The following is an 18,066-nucleotide window of genomic DNA, read 5'->3' as shown; positions in this document are numbered from 1 at the left end:
TACATACTAGTCCACTGGATTCAAAGGGTTGAACTCTGGCTCTGCTGAAAACTGTACTGTAAAAATTAAAACGTGTATTATGAAAACCTCATCCTATGTGTCTGGTGTTGGAGGAAGGACAAAACAATTCACAATTTAACAAAGGAAAAATATTGCTCATTGTTGGAAGGAAAGGCAAATTTGATCCTGTTTTAAAATTTCCGTCTTAAACCTACACACCACTCTTCTCCAAAATTCAAAGTGTGCCCTTCTCTCTCAGGCTAACCAATTAAAATTAATATTTATGAATGAATCAGCAGGAGCTTAAGTTGACTAATCTACTGGAAAAATCAAGAGAAGTAGGCAGCATAAATTGCAACGTAAGTACAAAACAAATACATTAGCAGGTTCAAACGCCCACCACAACAGACTGAAAATTTATCAACCATTATTACTGTACATAAGAACATCCCTCCGTTCCTGAATAACATTGAACAATTCTCCCTGTCCATGGACTAGTTGCAAAAAACCAAAAAACCAATTATCTTTCCTCAGATCTAATACCAAACAAACAAGAACAGCTTCCAGAACATAATTAATTAAATGTGACAAATTTCTAATTTAAACAGAGTCAACTTTGGCACTATCAGTCTTTTGCTTTTCTAGTTATCATCAAGGGAAACCATTATTATTACTTAGGGAACATTTACCAATTTCCACAAAGCTACAGCAGCTCAGACACTTCGGAGCGACAGACATCGATGTTAGCAGAGCCTGTGTGATTTACCAAGCTTATTAGGATTAGAATCTGTTCTGCCTCAAGAGACTGAAAGTACTGAACTAGTTTTCTTAGAATTTCATGTTTCAATTATCTTTTTTAAAAAGTAGAGTAAAATTAAAAATATCGTTTTATATAAAATGAACAAGGCGGAATAAAACTTGCGACAGGTTTATAGAACAGTTGCTGCAGGGCTGCCTTCAGCAAATCAGAGCTGCCTCCAGGCAACCAGGCAGATAACTTCACCCCCCCCCTTAAAAAAAAAATCTCCCCCTTCTTTTAGACCACAAACACTGCCATATGAATGTGTGGGCAAACAGCCACCAAAAAATGTGGGACTATAATTTTTGTAGATTACCCTGAAAAGTTGGACATATTAACACATCTCAGTGTTCTCTCATGCTAATCTATACCACCTAATTATTTGCATGCTTACACATTACATTAAAAATGGTTCCCAAGGGCTTGGGGGAGACAGAAGGCAACTAGTTAGGGAACAGTATTTCCCTAAACTGCTTCTGGGAAAATAAGTTCCTGTTCTTGAAGAAACACAGAAGGTAGGTCCGCTGTTCTACCTCAGAAGCGTGTGCCAAAGAAATTTTTTTATCCTGGGGGATTTCAATGTCCATGTTGCGCCCCTGGTAAAGGGTTGCCAATCCCCAGGTGGGGGCAGGGGATCTCCTGGTTTGGAGGCCCTCCCCCCGCTTCAGGGTCATCAGAAAGCAGGGGGAGGGAAATGTCTGCTGGGAACTCTATTATCCCCTAGGGAGATTTATTCCCATAGAAAATAATGGAGAATTGATCCGCGGGTATCTGGGGCTCTGGGGGGGCTGTTTTTTGAGGTAGAGGCACCAAATTTTCCGTATAGCATCTAGTGCCTCTCCCCAAAATACCCCAAAGTTTCAAAAAGATTGGACCGGGGGTCCAATTCTATGAGCCCCAAAAGAAGGTTCCCCTATCCTTCATTATTTCCTATGTAAGGAAGGCATTGAAAAGGTGTGCCGTCCCTTTAAATGTGATGGCCAGAACTCCCTTTGGAGTTCAATTATGCTTGTCATAGCCTTGATCTTGGCTCCACCCCTAATGTCTCCTGGCTCCACCCCCAAAGTCTCCTGGCTCCACCCCCAAAGCCCCCAGATATTTCTTGAATTGGACTTGGCAACCCTATCCTGGTGGCCCCCGCCATGCCCCTCCGTGACCACTGTTCTGGATGTGCCCTGACTCTGCTCTGGGCCCGTCCAGGCGTCCCAGAGGTCCCAGTATTGGGAGGGCAGAGCTGGGTTACTTCACCCCTTTTGCTCTTGCCCCTCCCCGGCTAAGCTTGGGCTCCACTCCCTCTCTCTCTGTTGGCCACCCTTGTGCTGAATCAGCCTGCTTCCTCCTTGACTCCTCAGCCTCTGGCCTTTTATCCTTCCCCCGGCCCTCTCCCTGCCTCACAGGTCCCACCCCCGGCTGGCTCTGCCCTCACTCATAAGTGAGGCTGCTGGGGTGGGGTTTCCAGTGCCCTTCTTGGGTCTGCTGAGGTGGCTGGGGCGTCAGTGTTGTATTTGGACGACGCGGCTCAAGGGTTCGGCCTTCCCCGCTTTCTCTGCAGGGCGTTGTTTGGGCCTTTCCCTCCTTACAGCTGCAACCACGGCTCTGCCAGCTGCAAGGGGCAGGCACATCGGCTTTCCGGACTAGCGGGTGACTCAACTGACGGGACCTCGCCTGGAGGCTGCGAGGTATGTCGGGGCTCCAGGGGGGGTGGGGGGGCTCCTGGCGGAGTCCTGTCTCAGCCAGGACAGGACAGTCCATGTTGATGATGCAGCATCTCTGCAGGCCCAGGACCTGGTGTCATCCATGGAGGCACTACAGGTTGTTCCGGCTCCCACTCACCAGGCTGGCCATACGCTCGATTTGATCTTTGGGGTTGGGATAACACCAGATCTGATAGCTGTTGATACAGTTCCATGGTCAGATCATTATGCCCTGAAAGTCCGACTGGACCTGCAGCCCTCTTCCTGCATAGCCGGTGAGCAGATTTATGCTTGCCCGCAAAGCCAACTGGAACTAGAGCGGCTTTGAGAGGCCCTGCGGGATCTGATGCCCCCCAGCGGATTGCTGGATGAGTTAGTGGAGGATTGGTATTCCAGACTCTCTGCACCCATCGACGATATTGCATCATGGCGCCCTCTTTGCTGCCGCACCAAAGCAGCTCCATGGTATACCCTGGAGCTGCAGAGGATGAAGCAGCAGCATAGACGGCTGGAGCGAGTGTGGCGGAGATCTTATGATGAGGAGTCTAGAACTTCTTATAGAATGTTTATGAAGGTCTATGAGAAGGCAGTGAAGTCCGCTAAGAGAGAGTTCTACCCAGCCTCCATTGCATCTGCAAAATCGCGCCCAGTTCAATTGTTTAGAACAATTCAATCATTGACTATGGTGCCAATAGGCAATCAAAAGGTAAGGGAATTGGACATTGGCTGTGAGGCTTTTGCGACTTACTTTGCAGATAAGATCTCGACTCTCCGCCATAATCTCTCAGTCATGATTGATACAGTGCAGGAACTGGAAGCCTGTTGCCCGTCTTTAGGTCCCATGTCGGACCACTTCAATTGTCCCTCCCAGGAGGATGTGGACAGGATCTTGGCTGCACTGAAGCCTACCACTTGCCCTCTGGACCCATGTCCATCTTGGCTTGTTAAAGCAGGTGGAGATGACATTCAGGGTTCCCTGGATGTCAACTTATCCTTGTCATCAGGGGTATTCCCAGCCAAGCTTAAGGAGGCAGTGGTTCAGCCTCTTTTAAAGTCATCTTTGGACCCAATGGTCCTGGCCAATTATTGACCAGTTTCGAACTTACTGTTTCTTGTCAAGATAACTGAGAAAGCAGTGGCAGAGCAGTTCCAAGCTTTCCTGGGAGATACATCCGTCCTTGACCCCTTCCAGTCCGGCTTACATCCTGGTCATGGATCGGAGACTGTTCTGGTCACCCTCACAGATGACCTTAGAAGGCATCTGGATCAAGGCGGATCAGCGCCGCTATTGCTTCTAGCAGCGTTTGACACGGTCAATTACGATCTAATGACTCACTGCCTTGTTGACATTGGAGTTCAGGGGTCAGCCTTACAGTAGTTTTCCTCCTTCCTCCATGGTCGGGGACAAAGGGTGACAGTTGGCGAGCAGACCTCCCTGCGTTATCCACTAGAATGTGGTGTACTGCAGGGAGCTATTCTCTCGCCAATGATGTTTAACATCTACATGCGACCCCTTGCCCAGATTGCCAGAGGTTTTGGGCTAGGTTGTCACCAGTATGTAGATGACATCCAGCTCTACCTGATGATGGACGGCCAGTCAGACTCTGCCCCAGACCATCCGACCATGGCATTGGAAGCAGTGGCTGGTTGGCTACAACTGAGCCAACTGAAGCTTAATCCAACTAATACTGAGGTTCTGTTCATGAGTCGCAGGGGTCCAAGATTGGGCATCCAGCTCCCCACCCTGGATGGTGCACCTCTTGTGCCAGCTCAGAAGGTGAGGAGCCTGGGTGTGATACTGGATGCCACCCTTTCTATGGAGGCCCAGGTCACCGCTGTTGCACGATCTGCTTTCTACCATCTTCGGCAGGCCAAACAACCAGCACCCTATCTGGCTCCTTGGGACTTAGCTACAGTGATCCATGCAACAGTCACTTCCAGGTTGGACTACTGTAACTCGCTCTATGCAGGCTTGCCCTTGAGACTGATCCAGAAACTCCAGCTGGTGCAGAATGCAGCAGCACGATTGCTTACTGAATGGCCTTTACGGGCAAGCAGTCGGGCAATGCTGCGCAGTCTGCACTGGCTACCTATCAAGTACCGGATTCGCTTAAAGGTTTTAGTATTTACATTTAAAGCCTTTCGTGGCCTGGGACCAGCATACCTGTGGGACTGTCTCTCCCTATATGAGCTCCAAAGGCCATTGTGATCGGCCGGCCAACATCTTTTGACCATCCCTGGCCCAAAGGATGTCTGGCTTGCCTCTACAAGGGCCAGGGCCTTTTCGGTCCTGACCCCGACCTGGTAGAATCAGCTCCCTACAGAAATTCAGGCCCTTCCAGATTTGTAACTGTTCTGGAGGGCCTGTAAAACAGAGATGTTCTGCCAGGTCTATGGTTGAGGCAAGCAGATGTGGAGAGCCAGTTTGGTGTAGTGGTTAAGTGTGCGGACTCTTATCTGGGAGAACCGGGTTTGATTCCCCACACCTTCACCTGCAGCTGCTGGAATGGCCTTGGGTCAGCCATAGCTCTGGCAGAGGTTGTCCTTGAAAGGGCAGCTGCTGGGAGAGCCCTCTCCAGCCCCATCCACCTCACAGGGTGTCTGTTGTGGGGGAGGAAGGTAAAGGAGATTGTGAGCCGCTCTGAGACTCTTCGGAGTGGAGGGCGGGATATAAATCCAATATCATCTTCTTCTTCTTCTTCCTCACCCTACTATGCCATCCAACCGACCTCACAGCAATGACTGCCACTTCATTTGGGGCCAATACTGTTGACATCTTGGGTCAACTTAGGCTGCTCATGATAACTATGCCTCAAGTGCTTATAGCATCCATGCCAACTTAAATGATTGACTTAAAGTATTGGTTTAATTGTTTAAAATATGTTGATGTTTTATTGTTGGTTTTTAATGTTTTAGCTTGTTGGAATCCACCCCGAGCCTTTCACGGGAAAGGGTGGGCTATAAATGTACAAAATAAATAAATAAAATAAATAGAATGCTCCCCTACACCCTCCCCCCTCCCCAAGAAGTCAACACCAAAACCACTCTGACAGAAAAAAAAATCTCTTCAACTGTGAAGGCTACAGGCCAGGAATAGATCCAGGTGGGCAGCCGTGTTGGTCTGAAGCAATAGAACAAAGTAGGAGTCCAGTAGCACCTTTAAGACCAACAAAGTTTTATTCAGAATGCCTGCATACGAAAGCTTACATTCTGAATAAAACTTTGTTGGTCTTAAAGGTGCTACTGGACTCCTACTTTGTTCTACAGTCCAGTAATATGAGGATTCTGATTTGAGGCAGTGGTTGGCTATCATTATGAATTCTAGTGTATCCTGCCTTTCTTCTGAAGAGGTCAGGACAGAGCTGATCCTTTCAACAGTCCTGTGAGGTAGCCTGAGACTTCTTGGAGGCTACAATCCAACCCACCATTAACGCATTATGCTATATTAGGTACTGCACATGAAGCAACCCAAATTAACCACTCCCCATTTTGCCTAAAAACCAAGGAAGATACTTTTCCCACTCTGGAAACTTTTTTAAAAAAAAACTGTGGTAATGCTCACTCTGAGTAAATTCAACAACTTGGCCTGAGAATGTTTTAGGGGGCTGTTTACATGCCTTACCATTTTTGTTCAACTATTATTTTACACAGTCTAAGTTTCAAACAACTCAGGGCCCAATCAGAGATCTGTGAAAGCCTCAAAAGAGAGGCATGAGCAAAGGGTTCTGAATGAGGATACAGAGCTGTACAAGTGAGGACTGCAAGATCTGACCTGGGGAATCTCATGGCCCCAACAGACCTTCATCCCCAAGCTAATTCCACTTCCACTCCTGCCCTCCCCCACACATTCTTCACATCTCTCCTTCGCCTGTTTCCTCCTATTCTCCCTACTATCTACGTGTCTTAGTCCCTTATCTGCCCCTTTCCCTCCATGCTTCTCCCCATAGCTTCCTTTTCCTGTTTCCCTGGCCTCTCTCCAGCCCCAATTTCCCTCTTCACTACTTTCCTTCCTTTCTCTCACCCATCCTAATCTTCATTCTTGATTTTTCTGCTTGCCTACCCACTCCTTCCCTCCCCAACTGACCTTCAATGCCAAAGTAAACCTGCAGAATCCCTTCCGGATTATTAGAGTTGCCTAGGCAGTCCAAAATGGCTGCTGAGCTCTTATGTGGAAATTCCATGAGATCTGTTTGTGTAATAAGAAGACTTGTGCACTTGGAAGAAAACAAGTCAGTTCTGTAAGGAATGCTACAAATGCCAAGGTGGATGTTCTGGCACCAATGAATACCCAGTAGTGAGGATAGCAGACAGGCAGTCAACTAAGGTTCTGACACGAAAACATGAAGCGTGCTCTTCAAGAAACAATTTAAAAACTTAATTTAAGAAGAAAGAAGGAGCATAGTACATGCTTATCCCTTGAGTCTCTATTCTTTGTTTCTCACAAAAAGGATGCACAGTCAAAACACTCATACTCTAAGGAAGCATATGACATTTTGATGCCTGAGGCAGAAAATAAAAATGACACTTTCATAGTGGAAAAAATAATCATAAATTAGACAACCGAAAATTTGCTGCCCTTTAATGGCACCCTCAAAAACTGCCAGAAGCATAAAGCTCTCTCACATTGCCTGACCTCAGATCAGCCTTGCTCATTCTTAGCATCTCCCAGTTCTGCTGCTGGCATACAATTCTCTCTCCTTTAACACTAATGAAAGAATTTCCAAAATGCTCTCACTTAGAACAAGGATAGCGAAAAACTTCAACCCACAAACAGATGAGCCGCAAATGAGGATGTGGCTTTGAAGGCAACATGTAAGGTCTAAAACCCTGGATAGGATCTAGCCAGCTTTTCTGCTCACTCTCACACAGGTCCTTATTACTGCCGTCTTCCTACATGGTCTCATGATCCCCAATACAGTCTCTTCCCTCCTCCCTTTTTCAACCTGTTCGGACACAACCCCTTGTTTGGATTACTTTCACACTGCACACACATTATGAAAATTAGCTGCAAATTTCTGTGTGAGATAAATGGAATACGCCAAGGGAGTTTCCCTGAACAGGACCCATGGAAATAAGTAGAAGGAGGGAAGGAATACTGCCATGATGCAATGAGAAATTCCTAGTGGATTCCAAACATGCACTATTGTTTCTTTTTTCAAAGGAGTACTTTGGGACTGTGGCCCAGACCTAGAGCAAAGCGAATTTGTCTCTCCCAGTGAAACCCTAAGCAGAGTTACACCCTTCTAAGGCCCTTGAAGTCAATAGACTTAGAAGGTTACAGCTTTGTTTAGGACAGCAACATTTTCATTGTTCTAAGGGAAAAAATCCTGAATCCAAGCTTGAAGAGGTATTTCTAAGGAAAATGAATCCATCAATTTTCACAAGTTTTAAGGCATAGTTTTTAACCAGAATATCTCTGCAACTACCTTGGATAATGCCTACACACTGCTTAGAAAACTGATGCAAGTTCTCTCCTGCAGACAAAACAAGTGTAATATGGATGCAGAGCATTTCTGTGTTACCAGCTATAGGAGAAAAATGAATTGCACAAGATGGCCAAATGCGTGCAAGTGATCTGAACAGTAATGCAATATATTTCTTTTTAGCACTCTGATTGGTAGATTACTGGAACTCATGTTGTTGTTCATTCTGACACATTTCTGAGACTGGATACACAATTCTTGTTATACAATTAAACACATATAACAGTTAAGTTGAATAAGCTTGTTTTTAAATGAGTTCTGTATTGATAGATTCTTTGTACTGCCCTCTCAATTAAGGTTTGCCTCTGGCTTCCATTTCTTTCAAAATAAAAACAATTTCAGGGATTTACCTTTTCATACTACATAGCTGCAATGTCAGGACAAACCTGACCTGCTGAATTTCAGCCTGCTTTAGAGTTTTTAAATAGAAAAATTGCTTCAATAAGGATCTGGCAACTTCAGCTGTGTGTGACCATTTCGAAATGAGTTTTTGATTCTGTCTAAATTTGATAATATTACTTTATAAAAGAGGAAGCTACAAGGACTTGCTGGGGGAAGGGTCTCACTTTCCCCCCATCTCCCCCTCCCCATATTATTTCTTCTTTTCCTCCACTGGCAGTCCCCACAGTATCTCCCCTTTCCTTGAGTCCTTATCTTCCTTTCCTCCTATCTAAACTCATTTATCTGTACCCCCATCTTCAGCTTTCTCTCCTTCCTTCTCTCTGGCTGCTCTTGTAACACCTCCTCCACTCCTACTCAACCACCTTCCTGCCATTTTCTGTTCCCCTGCTTCACCTTTGCCTCCTCCTCTCCCCATTTCCTGCTTCCTCCCTCTCCTCCTCACACCCTCTGACTGTTATTAATCAAGGTGTGGCATCATCAACAATGTTGTTTGGGGTTCCGTAGCTATTCACTAAATGGCCACCAAGGTCTCTCAACAGAGCCTCACAATATCTTTGTGCACATTCATTTCTTAGAGGTTTCGCCTTTATTTGGGTATTTTTAACCCCCTCCATTAATTTTTAATTTTTTAAAAATTTTTTGGCAAGGGGAGGAGCTAGGAAAATCATCCTTCTAACTGTTCTTGGCCCATTGTATGGACTTTTTGACTTGCACTCTGAGGGAAGATTCAACATTATCTATAGGATAAAGCTTCTAACAAAACACAAAAAGAACCAACATCAGGTGCTACAGAAATCACAAAAAGATAAGCCTTGATATCTTCTGCTTTAAATTAAACCAATCTAGATGTAAAAACAAATGGCCAGAAGTTACAGAAGGACACCGTTCAAGCCTTCCAGACTGGGAAAAAGTGAAATTATTGCAGTTCTATTTATATGAAAGCATGGGAGGGAGGAGAGAAAAAAAGATCTCTGAATACAAAAGGAGGAGAGAATCACCTGTATGTTATAGCCATCACCCCCATGAGCATGCTACTTAGAGAGCCAGTTTGGTGTAGTGGTTAAGTGTGCGAACTCTTATCTGGGAGAACCGGTTTTGATTCCCCACTCCTCCACTTGCACCCGCTAGCATGGCCTTCGGTCAGCCATAGCTCTGGCAGAGGTTGTCCTTGAAAGGGCAGCTGCTGTGAGAGCCCTCTCCAACCCCACCCACCTCACAGGGTGTCTGTTGTGGGGGAGGAAGGTAAAGGAGATTGTGAGCCGCTCTGAGACTCTTCGGAGTGGAGGGCGGGATATAAATCCAATATCATCATCTTCTTCTTCTACTTATCCTGTATTCAGCATATCCCATTTTTTTTAAAAGGACTGTATTATAATGGGTGTGTCTTTTGCTTTTATGCTTCTATTTTTCTCCTTTGTGCACTTCATATTTGTAAACATTTGTTATGCTTTTGTACATGGTATTTACGACAACGGCACATTTTTGTCTTTTTATTTTATATCACTCTTTTAATTATGCATTTTACTGCTCCTAGTACCAGGGAGGGATTGTTAAACTCGTCCTCTTCTCTTTGTTAGCAAGTGTAGCTCTCTCTCCTCAGGGACCCTTGTGTCTTGGAAGAATCTAGAGACAAATTTGGAATATAAGTATGTTTCTGTGCCAACTCACCTTTTGTCGATCTCATCGGTGTTCTGGTACAGATCCCATCAAGAGTAACTCTTCTCTTCTTTACATTTCTTCTCTTTCTTTACACATTTTTCTGTACCCACATCACCACGACAGATGGTAAATCTGATAATGATAATAATAAAGAAGAAAGGTTCTATCAGTGATTATTTTTAAAAGACAGAGGTGCTGGGGGGGGGGGCGGGTTCAAGCTTGTCTCAAGACATACTCTCTGACCTAGAATTTCCCTCCCCAATTCTAGATGGAGTAGGCTAAAGATAGTAATGCAGATTACAGGGAAAGAGACTCTGCACACAGTAACGCTATTTTTTCTTGCTTCTTTATATACTGCCATGAGCTGGATGACCCAGGCTAGCCCAACTCATCAGATCTCAGGAGGTAAGCAGGGTCAGCATTGGCTACACTTGAGGAGACCACCAAAGAAGACCAGGGTTGCATGCGGAGGCAGGCAATGGCAAACCACCTCTGAATATCTCTCGCCTTGAAAACCACGAGGGGGTCACCATAAGTATACTGCGATTTGACAGAACTTTCTACCCACCCACCCACTTTATATACTGGAGACCTGATCCCTAACTATTGATACAGGTTCTGGTGCTGAACCCTGATGAAGCATGCCTTCACGGTGATCCTTAAAAAATCTTAACATGCTTAGGGAGTTCAGCAGTCACAGCTTCTGCCTGTCGTTTTCCTAAACAGAATCAGACACCTCAGCTAAATTATTATTATTAGAAGTAGAAGATATTGGATTTATATCCCGCCCTCCACTCTGAAGAGTCTCAGAGCGGCTCACAATCTCCTTTACCTTCCTCCCCCACAACAGACACCCTGTGAGGTTGGTGGGGCTGGAGAGGGCTCTCACAGCAGCTGCCCTTTCAAGAACAACCTCGGCCAGAGCTATGGCTGACCGAAGGCCATGCTAGCAGGTGCAAGTGGAGGAGTGGGGAATCAAACCCGGTTCTCCCAGATAAGAGTCCGCACACTTAACCACTACACCAAACTGGCTCTCCTTAATTAATTATCATATGGCATTGTGTCTAGTATAGCCAGGAGATCCTGTCTTGGCAGCCAGAAGTTCTAGCTCTTTTAGCAGAAGACACCACTAGGTGGAAAGCTAGACTTGTTTATAGGCAAGAGACATTTCAGAGATGATTTGCCATTGCCTGTCTCCGCATCATACCCCTGGTATTCCTTGGAAGTGGCTCTTCCAATTCTTAGCCACGGTCAACCCTACTTAGCTTCCAAGATCTGACTAGCCTGGGTTATCCAGATTAGGGCAGCCACCTCAGCAAGCCAAGGGCTTCTGTCCTGTTTTTCTCACGGTATAACACAATGATAGAATTTGTCTAGACATATTCCCAGGTGGTGCTGACAGTCTTGTTCTGGGACTCTCAAGACTGAGGTTACTTTAACAAAAGTAACCATGCAACATTGAATGGGGAGGGATGGTGGCTCAGTGGTAGAGCATCTGCATGGGAAGCAGAAGGTCCCAGGTTCAATCCCTGGCATCTCCAAAAAAGGGTCCAGGCAAATAGGTGTGAAAAACCTCAGCTTGAGACCCTGGAGAGCTGCTGCCAGTCTGAGAAGACAATACTGACTTTGATGGACCAAAGGTCTGATTCAGTATAAGGCAGCTTCATATGTTCATAAAAGATTTTTGGGGAGGGACGGTGACTCAGTGGTAGAGCATCTGCTTGGGAAGCAGAAGGTCCCAGGTTCAATCCCCGGCATCTCCAAAAAAGGGTCCAGGCAAATAGGTGTGAAAAACCTCAGCTTGAGCCCCTGGAGAGCCGCTGCCAGTCTGAGAAGACAATACTGACTTTGATGGACCAAAGGTCTGATTCAGAATAAGGCAGCTTCATATGTTCAAGCAACTTTTAACGTATCATCCTTTTTATTGCCAAGTATGTCTATAGAAATTTGAACAGACTTCGGAGGATGGTGGAAGACAGGAGGGCCTGGCGTGACTTTGTCCATGGGGTCGCAAAGAGTTGGACTCGACTGTGCGACTAAACAACAACACATCTATAGAGCTCATTGGCTATATGTGAAATACAAAATGTAAAACATCTATATGACATGTTAAAAAATATATATATATATATATATATATATATGAGACATTTAAAATATATCTAAATGCAAAATTTAAATAAAGTAACATCAGGATCCCTCCAGTTCAAAATTTACAAATCTGACAAAAATCACAGGCAAAACCAGAAGATTACAAGGTGCTCAAATGAATTCAAACAAAAATAAATTACAACAAAACAAACAGAAGGAATAACCAGGTTTTTTTAAAAAACTTACAGAGCATCTATGTGTTTCAGATTGCCTAACATATGTAACATGTTGGGGCATTTAAAAAAAAAACTTTGTTAATTAAAAAAAAAATCTTTTAAAAATTCCTTAAAAAAAAAAAAACTTCTGTCAACATTGTAGAAAGAGCCCCAGTTCCAAAGACTGACGAAGACATGGCTTTAATATTCAACTAAACACTGCCAGCCTCAGTTGTCTACTATTCTTAGAAAGAAAGCATATTCATACTTCTGGCATGAGATGGGAATGAGGCAACGAGTGAGTCTGCGCTGCCTACAGAGCGGCACTGCCCTTCAGTCTCAGCCTGGAGAAATTCTCACCTGTACTTAGAACCCTAAGACTTAGGTGATCCTATTCATCCGTATTTACCTATAAGAAAGTCCTACTGATTTCAATGGGACTTGTTCCCAAGGAAGTGCACCCCAAACTGCAACTCGGATGGACTGAACCTGCCAAGTAAATATATCACAATTTGCAGCCCTAGTCAGTCACAATTCAATCCAACAAAATCTCCCCATTACAGCATTCATATCCCACAAACAGAGACATTTACGCAGTGATTGTCAAGACGTTTAGCAAACAAGGCTTGCAAACCTTGGCAGAACCAAGCCAACCACTGATCGAAGAATGAAGCTGCCTTATTCTGAACCAGACCCTTGGGCATATTAAGGTCAGTACTGTCTGACTCTTGTGGGCAGTAGCTTTACAGCGATTCAGAGGGAGGTCTTTCACATCACTAACTTGAAGATAGTTTCAGAGGGTAGCCGTGATGGTCTGCGGTAGGACAGCCAGATTTGACTCCAGCAGCACCTTAAGAGACCAAGATTATTTTCAGAGTCTAAACTTCCAAATCAAGAAAGCTTTTGACTCTCAGAAAGCTTATACATCGAAAACCTTGTTGGTCGCTAAGGTACTCTAGACTTCCAGCCCAATTGTATGCATATTTAATTTGGAGAAAGACCACCTGATTTTGAGCAAGTCTTACTTCCAAGTTAGAGTGCAGTGGACTGTAACCTTTGGCCAACTCTGGCTATCCAACACAGATAATAATAAATGGTTACTATGCTTTTAAAAAAATCTGGAACCAATGCAATGACCTGTAACCTCGATTGCAAAATGCTAGTGACATATACTTTTAAAAACATTTTTAACATGCACAATGGAGGGTAACATCTCACTGTCATTAAGCCACGTAGTCATCCCTCTAGCCTTTAAGTAAGGCCACTTACCGATCACACTTCTGATCAGACTTTGCAACCTGCAACACTGCCCCAAACAGAGGACAAGCATATCACAGGAAAGGTGCCTATAGAGCACACAACTTTAGACCATTCAAGCAAACCAAGCCACCCAGTTGAAACAAGAGCAGCTCCATCTAATCAGGTCCACCTTCATCCACCCATCAAATCTTAAAACAACTAGCAAGATTTTCATCCCTCCCGATGGTTTATTTGTGGCCCCCCCTTGATGCCCACTGGAGGGGGAAATCTGATTTTCCTGATTTTAACATAACTCGCTGGCCGAGTTTGAAAACAGGCAACAGAAAATTTCCTCTGCCTCCAAGTTATTCGGCTAAGCCTTTTAAACACGTACGCTTTTCAAACACCGAATGCCCCCATTATCTTCCCTTCCTGTAAGAGGAAAGAGCAGAATTCGCTCAGAATCTCCCTTTGCCTCGATCCAGGTGTAACTGGGTCCAGGAAAGCCAGCCATCTGAGCCAAGATCCTGAGAGTCTTGCTCCCTTCCACGGCACTTCCGCCTAAGGAACTGTATGAGTTCCACTCAGAGAGGGAAACACACACACAGAGACTTGCTCTTCATGTTTCTCCTTCTGGCCTTATTCTTTTCCAAATGGATTACAAAAGACGCTAGTTAAAGCTTTGGGCAAAACTCTGACGCGGGGGACTACTAGTTCGGCTGTGCGCAATTACGTGGAAGGAAATCTCGGGGTATCCAACGAGCCCCCCCACCCCCTTTTTTTTTTTTTGTAAATGCACTTATGGCTGTGCTGTCAGTAACACAGATCAGCTTTCACGGTGCAATCTGGTAACTTCGCATGAGGAGCAGTGCCGAGTTTTTCAAAGAAAACGAAAGCAGGCAGGGAAGCAAGGCTAGAAAGCGAGCGACTCCGCTGTGGCCAAAGGCAAAGGGCCAACCTCCGAGGAGCAGAGCGGAGCGAAGCGGTTGAGAATAGCGAGATTCGGAGAGGCGCAGCCCTTGCGGGCCGGCGTCAGGAGCCGGGAAACTGCTTGGAAAGGGAAACAGACTTACATCGTCCCCAAGCGATCTATTCGGTGCAACCGCACAAGAGTCAAACTGCAGCCCCGCCGCCCGGCCCAGGAACCAGAAGTCACTTCCTGCCGAGTCCTTCCAGCCATGTGACAAGCCGCGTAAAAACTTTAGACGGGACTTGTGAGCTCGGCTCTCCGAAGTGGGTTAACGGTGATCGACAAAGGAATCGTAAACAGAATTGCACCATTTTAAGACCATTACCTGCAAATGCAGCCCCGTTTAGGATTGCGCTGTAAACGCTGTAGGAAACGCTGCAAACCCGCGCATAGCGATGCGCTGCTAAACTATGGGCATTTTGAAAACGACAGGTCACTGTTAATATTTCCGGGGTCAAAGCTTTTGTCTTGCTTTCAGCTTGTGATGAAGAGGCTTAGAGGATACGTTTTTGGCTTCGGGTTGCGGAGGTGATCGTTTTGTCGGAACACTAGAACAAAGTTTTGAGTCTCCAGCGGCCCCTTTAAGACCAGCAAAGTTTTGTTCCGGGTATAAGTTTTCGTGTGGATGCAGATTTTTTTTCAGATGCGTTGAAACAGGTCACCAACCATTATATGTTGGTGGAAGGGCCAATTAATCAAGACTGAGCAGTAAATATAACTAAGAGTGAAGAAAAGTGAGGTGACCTGTGAATAGTAGAAAATTAGCATAATAGAGGAGTTTACTGCGGATGCCAGAACCGAATGACCTTAGTATGTGTAGTGACATAAGAAACCAATATCTCTGTAAAGCCCTGGGGGTTCCATTGTCCAGCATGTTGTTCTAATAACTTTTCCTGTTCTCATCTGTTTCTTAAGTTCCTTTGTGATAAAACAGCTCCTTTGAAGTTCCCCATTGAATGTCCTGGAACTCTGGAGTGACAGTTTTTTGATCTCTGAAGTCAGATTTGTGTCCATTTATCCTTTGGTTTAGGATTTGACCCATTTGTCCTATGTAGAAAACTGGAGAGTATTGTTGACATTAAGTGGCATATATAATGTTAGAAGATGAGCAAGTGAACGAGCCTGAGACAGTGTAGTTGATAGGGGTCGTTTCATAGAAAAAGAGATGCCGGAGCTTATTAGCACAACTCATTTGCATAACTTATTTGCATATGCCACACACTCCAACATCACCAGAAGGTGTACTAAATTATATCAGCTCAGCATCTACCTTAAAATGTGTCTTGAATTATAATTATCATAATAAAATCTTACTCCCATCACACTTTTTAAATTACTTTCTCCTGTGTGGCCACAGTGACAAGATGAAGATTTCCATCTGTCTGCTTGATTTGTTTTGGTTATTTCCCCCTCTTTTTTTGGTGGGGGAAAATATGAGAAAGTTTGTCAAATCTTAGAGTTCATAAAATTCTCACAGGGGGATTGAATAGTGGAGCCCAGAAGCAAGGTTTTTTTTTGAGGGGCGGGGGGGAAAGAAAGAAAGAGCACAATAAAATTTAGAGGTTCCGGAGCTCCACTCCTGTGAGCTCCTGCCCAAAATGAGGCCAGTGATTGTGTTGTCTGGGTGTACGTGGCAGCAGCTGTGATAACCATGTCCATGTTCAAATTAGATGCTGCATTATTGTGGGTGAGGAGTTATTTAAGATTGAGGGACTGGCTGTCTGTGGGCAAAAAAAAGTCTTCCGGCCGCCCCGCAACCTGGTACTTGTAAAAAAGAAATGTCATCATCCAGTCGAGATTGTAAGTTGCTGAAGATGCATTGAACTGGTTATGAGTTGAGACTTGAGAGCTGTGTGTGACCACTAGCAGCATTCTGTTATCATCCCTTTAGGGATATTTTGGTTCCAAAAAGGCTTATGTGATCTGTGAGGTTTTTTTCCCAACCAAGACCAGGCAGGTGCCTCTGGAAGATCACAAACAGCACATGAAATAGGGTTGCCAGCTCTGGCCGCTTGGTGCTGTAGCCCCGGTGTTCACATCCAAGCCAGTACTAATTAGTGCACCACATCGTTTCTCACTGGTAATGGCTTGGCTGCAATACTGTTCTGGTGAAAATTCTGAGACTACAAAATATATCACCATCAAGTATCATTGCTGTATTTTATTACTTTATTGCTTTTATTATCAAAACCACGGACTTCATCATTCTCAGGTGTGTTTCCTGGTGCTCACTTGCTTCTTCCACAAATACCTTATTTCCTAAGCAAGAAGCCCTCCCTGTTCTGAGGCTCAAGGGAACAGCAATCATTTTAGAAGATCTTTGGGTCTGCGTGGAGCAGTTAGCTTTCTTCATCATAGAGGCTGCTCGACTTAGAATTTTATGAAATTTTGTAACTGTTCCCATATAGAAGCCATTTTGTGATTGGCCTTGCCTTCCATGCCAGCAGAGTTTCCACGTCCCTCCTGGCAACTGGTGGGAGATGGGGAGGGGACTAACTGGGAGTTGCAGGTAGACCCATCCAACTACAAGGATGTGTCTATGCCACTGCTCACATGACCTGGAAGCAATGCTACCACTTCCAGGACACTGGGGCAATGTTCTGGTATTTGGGCAAAAACTCTATGGTAAATTTGACTTCTACCATAGAGATTTTGTCCAAATACCAGATCATCACCCCCTGTATCCCAGAAATGGTAGTGTCATTTCCAGGTCATGTGGGCAGTTATATAGACATGTCACTGCATGTGAGAGAATTTGCCCTCTTGGGGGGAGGAGAGGGTAAATTCCTTCCACCTCACTGGTCAGCTGATCGGTGGTGGGGAGGTGGGTTCTAATACTAGGGGACCTTCACCTCCCCAGAGGGTTTGGCAACCCTATATGGCAGCCATTTTGTGGTGTTGTCAAGGGTTACCAACCTCAAGGCAGGGCATGGAGATCTCCTAGAATTACAACTTGTCTTCACACTACATGGCTGCTTTAGAGGGTAGACTGTATGGCTCTATACCTTGCTGATATATTTTCCAGCACCAGGCTCCACCCCGTATCTTCATGAATTTCTCAACACAGAGTTGGCAACCTTACCTACATTCTAAAAATGTTCACATTCTCAGGAGCTCTGTTGTAAGAATGAATTGCCTGTTAATTTACTCAATCTATTGTACTTGTGATTCAAGTTCCATTACTAGATAAGTGGCTACTGAGTAGGGCTTTTTTTGTCGCAGGAACTCCTTTGCATATTAGGCCACAGCTCCCTGATGTAGCCAATCCTCCAAGAGCTTACAGGGATCTTAGTACAGGGCCTATGGAAAGCCCCAGAAGGATTGGCTACATCAGGGGTGTGTGGCCTAATAGGCAAAGGAGGTCCTGCTAGAATTCCTTACAGGGCTCTTCATACAGGGCCTATTGAAAGCTCCAGAAGGATTGGCTACATCAGGGGTGCATGGCCTAATATGCAAAGGAGTTCCTGCTACAAAAAAAGCCCTGCATCTAGAGATGTAATCTAATCAAGTCAAT

At 45.0% G+C, this 18,066-nt stretch overlaps 1 protein-coding gene across 2 annotated transcripts in view; it reads right to left on the bottom strand.

Annotated features, from left to right (window-relative positions):
* TANK (TRAF family member associated NFKB activator) overlaps window positions 1–15,868 on the bottom strand; it is a 54,595-nt gene extending 38,727 nt beyond the window's left edge. The window contains exons 1-2 of one of the 2 annotated variants that reach the window (XM_060257071.1): window positions 14,656–15,868; window positions 10,047–10,169 (exon numbers count right to left, since the gene is read on the bottom strand). The gene's annotated coding sequence lies outside the window, so the exon portion shown is untranslated. The remainder of the gene's footprint in view (window positions 1–10,046; window positions 10,170–14,655) is intronic. The other variant, XM_060257072.1, reaches the window with a different exon arrangement.
* Between the last annotated feature and the right edge of the window lie 2,198 nt (window positions 15,869–18,066).

Source organism: Heteronotia binoei, chromosome 16, assembly GCF_032191835.1.
Source record: "Heteronotia binoei isolate CCM8104 ecotype False Entrance Well chromosome 16, APGP_CSIRO_Hbin_v1, whole genome shotgun sequence".
In the NCBI taxonomy this organism is placed as follows: domain Eukaryota; kingdom Metazoa; phylum Chordata; class Lepidosauria; order Squamata; family Gekkonidae; genus Heteronotia; species Heteronotia binoei.
The sequence above is the reverse complement of the archived record's forward strand: the minus strand, read 5'-3'. Positions and strand labels throughout refer to the sequence as shown.